Source organism: Rutidosis leptorrhynchoides, chromosome 5, assembly GCF_046630445.1.
Source record: "Rutidosis leptorrhynchoides isolate AG116_Rl617_1_P2 chromosome 5, CSIRO_AGI_Rlap_v1, whole genome shotgun sequence".
In the NCBI taxonomy this organism is placed as follows: Eukaryota; Viridiplantae; Streptophyta; class Magnoliopsida; order Asterales; family Asteraceae; genus Rutidosis; species Rutidosis leptorrhynchoides.
In genome coordinates this window covers 70236717-70247208 of record NC_092337.1, presented here as the reverse complement: position 1 = coordinate 70247208, position 10492 = coordinate 70236717, and the positions used below count along the sequence as shown (strand labels likewise).

General features: G+C 36.0%; 2 long non-coding RNA genes across 2 annotated transcripts; both read right to left on the bottom strand.

The window, feature by feature from the left end:
• Positions 1–923: 923 nt before the first annotated feature.
• On the bottom strand, positions 924–2139 carry LOC139846489 (uncharacterized). Its single transcript, XR_011759077.1, has 3 exons — positions 1941–2139; positions 1154–1213; positions 924–1039 (listed from the first exon to the last, which is right to left on the bottom strand). It is a non-coding gene; the product is annotated as an uncharacterized lncRNA (long non-coding RNA).
• A 134-nt stretch (positions 2140–2273) lies between these two features.
• LOC139847102 (uncharacterized) lies at positions 2274–9557 on the bottom strand. Its single transcript, XR_011759307.1, has 3 exons — positions 9061–9557; positions 3896–4191; positions 2274–3792 (listed from the first exon to the last, which is right to left on the bottom strand). It is a non-coding gene; the product is annotated as an uncharacterized lncRNA (long non-coding RNA).
• Positions 9558–10492: the final 935 nt, after the last annotated feature.

Here is a 10492-nt window from a genome sequence, read left to right as displayed (position 1 = left end):
ATAGTGGCATCATCACCATGATCTTCAGGAATTGGTGTGCTGAGTACGTACACCACACTCATGCTGCTCAGAAAGAAGTGCATCTTCTTTTGCCATCTCCTAAAATCAATTCCCTCAAACTTATCAAGTTTGGAGAAATTCGCCGTCATGTGTTTCATCGTAGCCGCCATCGATTATAACGGATAATTACTTTCGATTGTTGGAGGTTTTATTGAGATTTCGTGTAGGGTAAAATAATCGATAGCCGGATAAATCACTGAATCGTGGTATCACTTTCCGAAAGTAATTATTCGACCCTTATTGCCTGGGTTACACGAATATCACTTTGGGATAAGGCAGAGATTAGTTCTTGTTATTGGCAGTAAACAAGAACTCTTTTGCATAAGAGTATTAAGGTGTTTTTCGTATATCTTATTCTCATAAATGATAGTCTCTATTTATAGGCACCCAAAAACAAGTATTATTCCACGATGGAGATGTTTCACTAACTAATTTCGTTTTAAATCTAAAACAAATCCTTTACATAAAGTTGTTTGTTTTATTTCAAACATCCTAATCAAGGAAATCGTTTTCAAATCTAAAACAAATCATTTACATAAAGTTGTTTGTTTTATTTCAAACATCCAAATCAAGGAAATCGTTTTCAAATCTAAAACAAATCCTTTACATAAAGTTGTTTGTTTTATTTCAAACATCCAAATCAAGGAAATCGTTTTCAAATCTAAAACAAATCCTTTATATAAAGTTGTTTGTTTTATTTCCACCTAGTGCAAGAATAATACTTCCGTAATCACTCAAATTTGTGATAATGGAAAACCATTTTCGGGTCCGGGCAATCTATCACTTAATGGGTGTACACTCCGTACCTCCTAACCCATTTACAAGTATAGATTAAATCCCTCAATTACACTAAATTTCTAACAGTTGCAGACTCTGAACTAACATCGGGTGACATGAAAGCAGTACAAGCCCGCACGGACGAACAAACCGAGTCTCGATTCCAATGAAGGACGTCATGCGAGCACAAGACCAACTCACACTGCAAAAGTTGAAAAAAAATATATATATAGTTTCAAAGAGCTGTACAATGATTTAACGAAAAAGTGGTTTTTTATATTCCAGAAGCAAATGAGACTGTAAAAAGACTTGTTACCTTCAACTTCTCTCGTCTGATAATTCTTTCACAAATAAGGCGTAATCTCTCTAATTCAACCTGCACACAACAGTAGGACCTTGTGCAATCAAATCATCAGTTTTTTAACACATAAATTCATATTGATGGCATTCAAACAAATGCACATTCAAAACATATAAAGGTGTAAAGACGAAAATTTTGTAATAATATCGCAGGCAGCAACAGGTGAATAAACTTAAGCATTGTTATATGGAAAAAATAGACTTTGCATTGACATTTCATTAATGAATTTTTGACTTTGTGAGTGGCATATATCATAGTGTGTGATACCCAATGGTGGATAAGTATCAAGTATAAGGATGTTATAAACCAGCTTTTATTACACTGTTTCAGCATTAATAAAAAGATACAACGCATAGACAATAATGAAGCTCACCCTAACTTTCTTCTAAGAATTTCACTCTTCGACTCCGTATTTCTGAGTCTCAGCCAAGCATATAGGAATACACTTGTTAAAAAACAGAAACATAAAAAAATGAAAAAGTACTGTATGTTATTGTCTTGGGCTTGTGCTTTATTTTTTTGCAAATTATAAAAGATCTCATTTCTAAAATCTTATTCATAGAGAAAACAACCCACGCAAGGGATGATTTGCAGATGATGAAACAGCACATGTACCCGCTAGCATCGATCACGTTCATGTTTGTAGGCCTTTTTTTTTATATTTAAGAGAGGTTGCAAGCTAAAAAGTAATTAGATCATCATACGTAATCGTGCTATAGTTTAAGAAGAGAAAAGAGTTTACTTGAGCACAGAAGGCATGGACCCATTGACCATCTGTTGACTTCCTAAAAGCACCGTTCTACAACCACACAAGAAACATTCGACTGAGTAACTCACAGATGTGACTCCCCTGCTTCTAGAAGACAATACATCTTCACATAATTCACAAAACCATTGGCCCGTATTATCTTTGACACTACGATAACAATCAACGTGGATTGCAACCTGTTAAGCAGATAAGATGATTAGCTCATTGGCAATGAAATGGAACTTATAGGTAAGATACAACAAATATTATTCATTTCATGCATATAAGGTCAATCAATACCTTGCAACTAGAACATATAATAAAAGGGTTCAAAATCGTCTCGGCCCGTCTACAAACGTCACAAATCCGCGAGTGTAATTTATACTCTAGCGTTGTTTGAGAAGAAACGAAATTCATTTCAGGTGTAGTCCATGTTAAGGTCAGCTTGGGATGTGTTTCCTTCGCAAGAGGCACATGCGGAGCATGAATTGCAGATCTACCACCGGAAGCTTTTATTTTCAAGGTATTCGGAGGGCAAAACAAGGGAATATATGAACAATGGTACATTTCATCTATCATAATTGAGATGCACATCAACAATACATGTCAGACGATTTCACCATTATTAACTGATAAGTATGCTTTCCCAGTCTCATAATTCTCTTAATGTATCATTTCAAGGTAGACATTATAAGATGTGAACCCAAATATATAGCAACCATAGACAGTTTAAGATATAATTAAGGAGCAATTGCCATTTCCCAGTCTCATAACTCTTGTAGAGGAGAGTTGAGCTCTTTAGAAGGCTGACTGGATAGACAAGTGATGCAGGTAACTTGTATAGTGATTCTTCTAACATATTGTGAATTAAAAATTAAAAATTTGCATACTTTATAAACAGATCTAAATCCAAAATGGTTAGGGGTAAAGAAAAACTACAATCCACAAACATTCAGTTGCCTGTGATCAGCAACAGTGAGAAAAAGTCTGTTCTTGCTAAGAAAAAGTAGTTCATCAACTGATTAAAAGAGTTAACTCCAAACTATATAGGCTAGTAAGAGAAAGAAACATCAAAAACTGCACATTTGTGATCAGAAGCCGGACAAGAATCAATTGATATCTGCCAAAAAACAGAAATTTAAATTAATTAACTGTTGCTGTTATGAAAAAAGAACAACTAGAGTGATACAACGTTAATGGACCGTTTCCACATACTAGAGTCAACTGTTTATCAACACTTGGACACACTAAAAGGTAGCAAAAAAATATGCATGAAGCTAAAAAAATACTGACACTCAACACGGATAAAATAACCAATGGGCTACACCAACAAATTTAATCAAAAAAGACCTTTGGATTTGGCTCACATATTTCCATTACCATTAGGATTACCATATCAATATATCATCTACATAAACTCTATAATTAGAATAAAGAAACATATAGAGATAATAGATTACAGAACTAAGCAACAACCTTTTCCCTTGAATCTCTAAAAATAAAACTCGTTGAGGTTATCGACATAAAAAAAATTAGAAGAAACATCTACAGAATCATCACATAAGCGCAAAATTATCATACAGGGAGTTTGTTAAGTAACAATTGTACCTTCTTCATATATACACTGAAATTGGATGAACCTGATCTTTTTACACCTTCAAGGGTGCTTCTACCTTTAACCTCCACCCCTTTACTACATTCTGTCTGACTTTTAAGGTTTGACTTGGTATCAGGTAAACCATCTTCAAAAGATGCAGTGCCTTTATCTTCTAAGGAAACACTCCGTTTGCTGGCCACAATCATCCGGTTTTTCAGAATGCTTTAAGCAAAAAGCTCACAACTCAACCTGTGTAGGTTTGCAAAGTAGAGCATGACATGATGCTTAAAGCAAATAAAAAGGAAAAACACAACAGTGTACGAGCAATGTTGCAGAACTCAGAATTACTTACCAAGTACTCGTTTTTTGCAGATCGAGGAGTACTCGGTCAAACATGGTCAACTCAGTCAAACTCTGTCAAAACTCGGATTACTCGGAAAACAAGTCAAAACTCGGCCAAAACTTTAGGGTCAAAGTTTTAGCTCTCAAATGTCGAGGCGACTATAATTAATAAATTTTGGTACCCTGTTTATACTCCTACTTGTACATCCAGTTGAGCAATTCAGCATGAGATATTGAACGACCACTCATGTCAGCTAAAGCTCTTTAGCACACAGTACATTATGGTTCTCAACTTGGTTTTATGAACTGCCAAACGGATCTTCCATCAGGCAACAGCCAATCTTAGACATGACTAATACAATCTATACCATTACTACACAATTTATTGTAGATTGTTTGTGTCTACAATTATTTGTACATCGATTGTGCCTGCAATTTATTGAAGATCATTTGTGCCTACAAATTTGAAACAACTCGTGATTCTAAGGATATGCGGCTTAAGAAAACATATGCTGCTTAATTCAATTGAATTGTGTGCAATTAACTTCATATTGCCATCTTTCATTTACTAAATTTTTTAAATACTTACAGTTATGTCATACGTGTACATACAAAAAATATTATTAGTAATTATAATCTTTAGCCTTATACCTTCATCCACATTAACATGACTTCTAATGGATTAAGGATCGTGGGTAAACAAGAAAAACCTTCTCGGTTTCTCTAGAACAGGTTACAGCCTTTTTTAATCATCAAATCAAAAAGACAAAAACTGCATAAAAAACCAGTAATAAGAACATTTAAATATTAGGTAACTAGATAAACTTAAAAAAGGAAACCAAATAATAAACTAATTAGAATTGTAAACAAAATCTTCTCGATCTTCCTTTTCTTGTTTTATAAGTCGGCTTCTAGCTTGTAAGGTCAAACAATTCAGCCCAACTTGCTTCCCTCGGTCCAAACTAATGTAATCCAACTTTTCAACAAAAAAGTCTTCCCATCTCATGGGCTGCACGATGGACTGGCCCAAATATGTGTGTCATGCAGGCCCAGTTTGGACTCTACCCGTATCTACATCAAGACTCGTCCTCAAGTCTACAACAAGAAATCTGTTGGAATAGGAATCATTATGTAAAGCAAAAGTTTCAGAATTGCCATTAACGGCTTCGTCTCCTGTCGCCGGAGAGGAAACAAACAATCTGTATAAACACACTTCCTATGCTTTATGACCTGTATATGCTTTTAACTGTGCCCTCAGCTTTTAAGCATCATATGCATTATTACTTGGATCCACTTGTGGGTCTCCCAAGTTCTCTTGATAGGTTTGATGTAACCTACTTATGTAACCTCTTGCTCTCCTTAGACTTTTAAGCATCATATGCATTATCGTATACATCTACATCTGCCAACTTTGATATAACCTACTTATGTAACCTCTTGCTCTCCTCAACACAAACCCATACGACTCATTTAACGAGGGTCTGCTCTAAGTCTGTTCAGACTCGTCAAGTTTGTCTCGTCTTCCCCACCCTCAGTATCATAAATAGGATCGCAAAATTCATCAACAAAAGATTCGGAAATATCCTTGATATTAAAAATTAGATCAACCGTACTTATAGAATTGATAAAGTCACGGTTCGGGACATAAGGATGCCAACGGGGTTTGGCCGAAAGGACGTTCCTCTTCCTCCTCACCTTCGTCCCTAATGATAAATTCGGATTCAGTTTCCTCTGCTAATTCATACGTCCGATCTGAATCAGACAATCAGTGTCCTCTTTCTTTAAGCGAATTTCTAATTCAGCAACACGTCTATTAAGTCGTTCAATTTCAGCGTCGCATGGATCGATCTCGCTGCTCTCTCGACGATTCCGCGAGTTCCAACCACCCGACTTCGTCTGCTGCCTCGCTCGGGGGTTCTACGGGGTATGCCATGACGAGTCCATTCACGTTGTGATCGTTTAGACATAAACAAAGCTCTGATACCAAATAATGGATTTAGAGCTTTTGGTAATGGCCAAAAGAGTGGGGCGTGCACGAGTGGCTGGAACTCGCAGAATCGCCGAGAGATGCAGCGAGGGTCAAGTGGGTAGAACTCGCAGAACAGCCGAAAGAGGCAGCTAGATTAATCTACGTGATGCCGAAATCGAACGACTCCATAGACACGTTGCTGAAATAGAGCTTAGCTTCAAGAAGAAGGATATTGATTCAGATTGGACTTAAAGATCAGCGAATGAAACTGGATCCGAACCTATTGTCTGGGACGGAGGTGAGAAAGAACGGGAGCGCCCTTTCGGCCAACTCCATTACCATCCTTATGTCCTAAACCGTGAATTTTTATTGCGGTTGATTAAATTTTTAACATGAATGATATTTCCGAACCTCTCGTGGATGAAGATACCGAACCTATATATGATTTTGATGGTGAGGAAGAGGAGGCACAAGAGGACGGGTTAAATATCACTTTCGCGCTTTTGGTGTCGCCAATCACGTGTGATAGTGATGCGACAGTTGCTAGTCCTTTTTATGTGTTAGAAATAATTAACGACAACGCATACAAGATTTAACTTCGGGATCATTACAATATTTAGGCCACTTATAATGTTGTTGATTTGTCACCATTTGTCGGTGTTAGTGACGAAGTTGTAGACTCGAGGAGAGTCTTTTCGAATAAGGAGAGAATGATGCAGGATTAGGTGGGCTTGTGATTAGACTCACAAGTATTAGGCTCCATAATTGTTATCAAGAACTTGTATATGGGCCACATGTTTTGTGAATAGAAATTGGTTAAAAGGTGATGGCCATGTCAAGACATGGCCCAAGTTGTCACGGGCCAAAGCAAAGTACTAGAGTCGGTTAGTTGAGGCCATTACTTAAGGAGCGAGCCTAAGTTGATTTCAATTTTATTTGTTTCCAATAATATTTTTCAATTTTATTTGTTTCCAATAATATTTGTTACTATGATTTGTTCCTTAATTATTGGTTTTATATTACTATCTAGTTGTACTAGTATATATATATATATATATATATATATATATATATATATATATATATATATATATATATATATATATATATATATTATATATATATGGGACGAAAGATTAAGTTTTCTTGGAGCTTTAAATATTGAAAAAAGATAACGAACCATAACTTTGGCTTTTGAAACTTGTTAGCTATTTTACTTTATTTTATTATTTTGATTTTGAATTGATAAAATAAGTTACAAACAGAAATAGGTTTTTGTGAGTTCTTGTTTATCATCAATTGTGTTCTTGTTTGGAAAACAATCCGATTCCGCATTAACTTCTAAGATATGAAATGGCAACTTCTATCCCCGAACGGTATGATTTGAAATCATTGTGTTCTCTAATTCAGACCACAACTAACATGCAACTTATCATTATAAGATTCCAGACGAGAAAATCCTCGAAAATAAACATGTTACTGAATAGTTACCGGCTACTGGAGAACTTCTACAAGAAATAATATGGGGCAGGATGAACACTAATATCAAAATTCATTAATATGGGCAACATAAGCATGGATAAAAAAAACAAGATAAAGCATATTGCGTGCCATGTGCTAATCTCAGAAACGTTTTTAATTCCACAAGTTAGAAATTTCAAATATAAACTAACTAAAAAAGTAAAGTCCGGAATAAACAGAGAAAGAATTGTGTTCAATCTACCCGGAGAAAGTTGAGCCTTTTTGGCTAACAAAACCCAATACCACATGTTTGGTGTATGGCGGAGGTGAGATGTAGACAATCCTTCCCCTATCCGAGAATAAAGACAAGTCATTTCTCCACCCAGAGTGAAAAACACTCTCATAAGTAGAGAAAGTCATCCTTCTCTTTATTCGACGGATAAAGAGATTGCTTCCGAGAGGACCTCCGGCCTTTAAGTAGGAAAAAGTTTTTTTTGAAAAAATAAAATAAAAATACAAAATAAAAGTAATAATAGACGCCATGAAAATGGTAGAATCAAATTTTCATGGGTTTTAAATCGTGCCTGGAATTTAATTCAGGCTCTAAGAGTCAGTCAAGTCGCCAATAAATCGACGATTGTTGTCGACTCAATAGAGCCGTATTTGGCTAAAATGTACACGGCCTAATTATAGTATCTCCGGACTATAGCCTCAAACAAAATTATAGGCTCAAGCACTACTAATCAACTCCTATTATATATCAAGAAAACCTGCAACTCACAGTAATGTTGTAGAAGTCCCCAACTAAGCCAACTAGTTGGCCAACTCGGTAACTTTTACAACCACAATTGCGTCACTTTATAATGATAATGATCATTTCTTTTCTATCGCAATCCTAATTATTATTACAAAAAATTGCATCTACTACAATCAGAACCCATCTTTTATGATGTTCTTTTCATAAACATATTATACATCACAACACCCACATGTTAAAATGCTTGCAGAGGAGATTAATTGCACTACCAACTTTTCAAGCAAAGTATTCCCTAAACTATGACATAAAAGGACTAAGAGGGCTGAATTATTCAAGATGTGTATTATTTATTATTAATCACATAAACCGCACAAACAAAATGAAGAACAGATAGCTTCACTCTTCACACCATTTTTGAACGATCCATATTAAACCAAGACATAACTAATTTATGTGGCTGATGGTTGCCGGATAACTAAATCTATCAGGTAAATAGTATGGATGATTCTACAGATAAATATATGAATTCCACCAATTTTATGAGCAACGATCCATTACCCAATTTAATAACAACCTAGAGTATTGCAGCTTTCCAAGTTGGGAGCCCGGCAGAGGGTCGGTTTTACCCTATTTTTGTAGCATTCCACGCACCTCAAACATTACCACTACCATTCTTTACGGCCTTACCCTTTGAACCCCACCATCCCAACCAATTACCCTATAAGAATAGAAAACACAGAATAGTACTGCCAGCCAACTATAGAGGAATCTAAATAGCTAATAGACAATAAACCAGACTACTCTACGATCTATAAGATACAGTCAACTTATTGTTTATTTTTTCTTATATAAAACTACAAGTGAATTGTACATATAGCAGGTAGAAACACAAATGCAATACATTAGTTCAAACAGAATACTAAATCTTATAAAGCATTATGTGCTTGTAACAGCATTGAAAAGAAGTGAAACTGATGTGACAACATACCAGAATTGCAACGTACACATGCACCACATTTCACCTTGCATAAATAACAACCCAACTTCTTATATGTCTCCTTGATACCCTCAATGTTCATAATTGGTTCCATGTTTTTTGTATCCACACTCCTCAATATAAACATCAGGCATCCACTGACAACAGAACAGGGCAGTGTTTTTCTTCAGGAAGTGTATTACCAACACCAGAACTCTTCTTCTGCCCATCTTCCACCTCAAAAGGTGAAACAGTTGAAAGTGTCTTACAGGCCTGAGTATATAAATCAATACCTACATTTTGAGACAGTGGTCTGCACTTCTCTTCACCTATAACTGTATCTATAACTATATCTGTATCTATATCCGAGGGTAATAGTTTGTACGGAACCGTAGCAGTAGAAACAGGGCGGTGTTTTTCTTCAGTGCCGCAACCACCGTTGGCCCCTCTACCCATCATCTTCCACCGCAGATGCGGCATTCCATTTCGCTGAAAACCTAACCCTAATATGACAAAACCCTAAGGCTTTGTTCCAGAGATTTTGTAGAGAAGAAATGAAATGGAAGGGAGGTGAATGAAGGCGAATGATTGTGAATCATTTCAATTTGGAAGGATTTGGAAGGAAAATTACACTGTTACTCCCTTTCTTTTCCTTCATTTCCAAACTCTGGAACACTCATTCTTTGATTCAATCTTTCCAAACCCTTTCCTTTCCTTTAAAAAACCAACTCTGCAACAGACCCTAACCTTAACCCTAACCGTATTTTGTTCTAGAAATGAACAAAGGTGTTCGTGGCGAATGATATAATCGATTAATTGGGCAGCGTGATGAGAATTTAGGGTCTATTCCCAAGTTATGTTTTTGAGAGAAAAGAATGGGAGTGAAGGAAAATTAAAAATTAGTGGTGTTCCTGAGTTCAAAGAGGAAAGAAAGGAAATGAAGAGAATGGATTATTTTGAAAGGATCCAACTCCCTCCTCTTTTATTTCCTTTCACTTCATTTCATTTCATTTATTGTTTAACTCTCAAACATAACCTTAGGGATAAAAGGAAAAGATTGGGGCTTTTGTTATAGTAGATTTTGGAACCGTCGTTGTTATTGATGTTCTTGATAAAGTGGTGGTAGGTATCCCCTCTTTAGTAGTATTAAAATTAAAAAAAAAATTAAAAATATTAAATAAGATTACAATACTAATAATATACTCCGTATTTCGTAATTTGTATGTATGTGTGCGTGGCGGTAACCGGCTTCCATTCTCGCCGCCCACTATAAACCGATGCCGGAAATGACGGTCGGTCGATACCGGCACGGTGTCGATTCCTCTATCGGTGGTCAGTGTCGTGCCTTCGACGGTGGCCAAACTAGCCGTTGCACTGTTTGAATTTCAAAAATTAGCCGTTTTAACGACTAGTTTTCCTATTTTTTTTCTTTCTTATAAATACT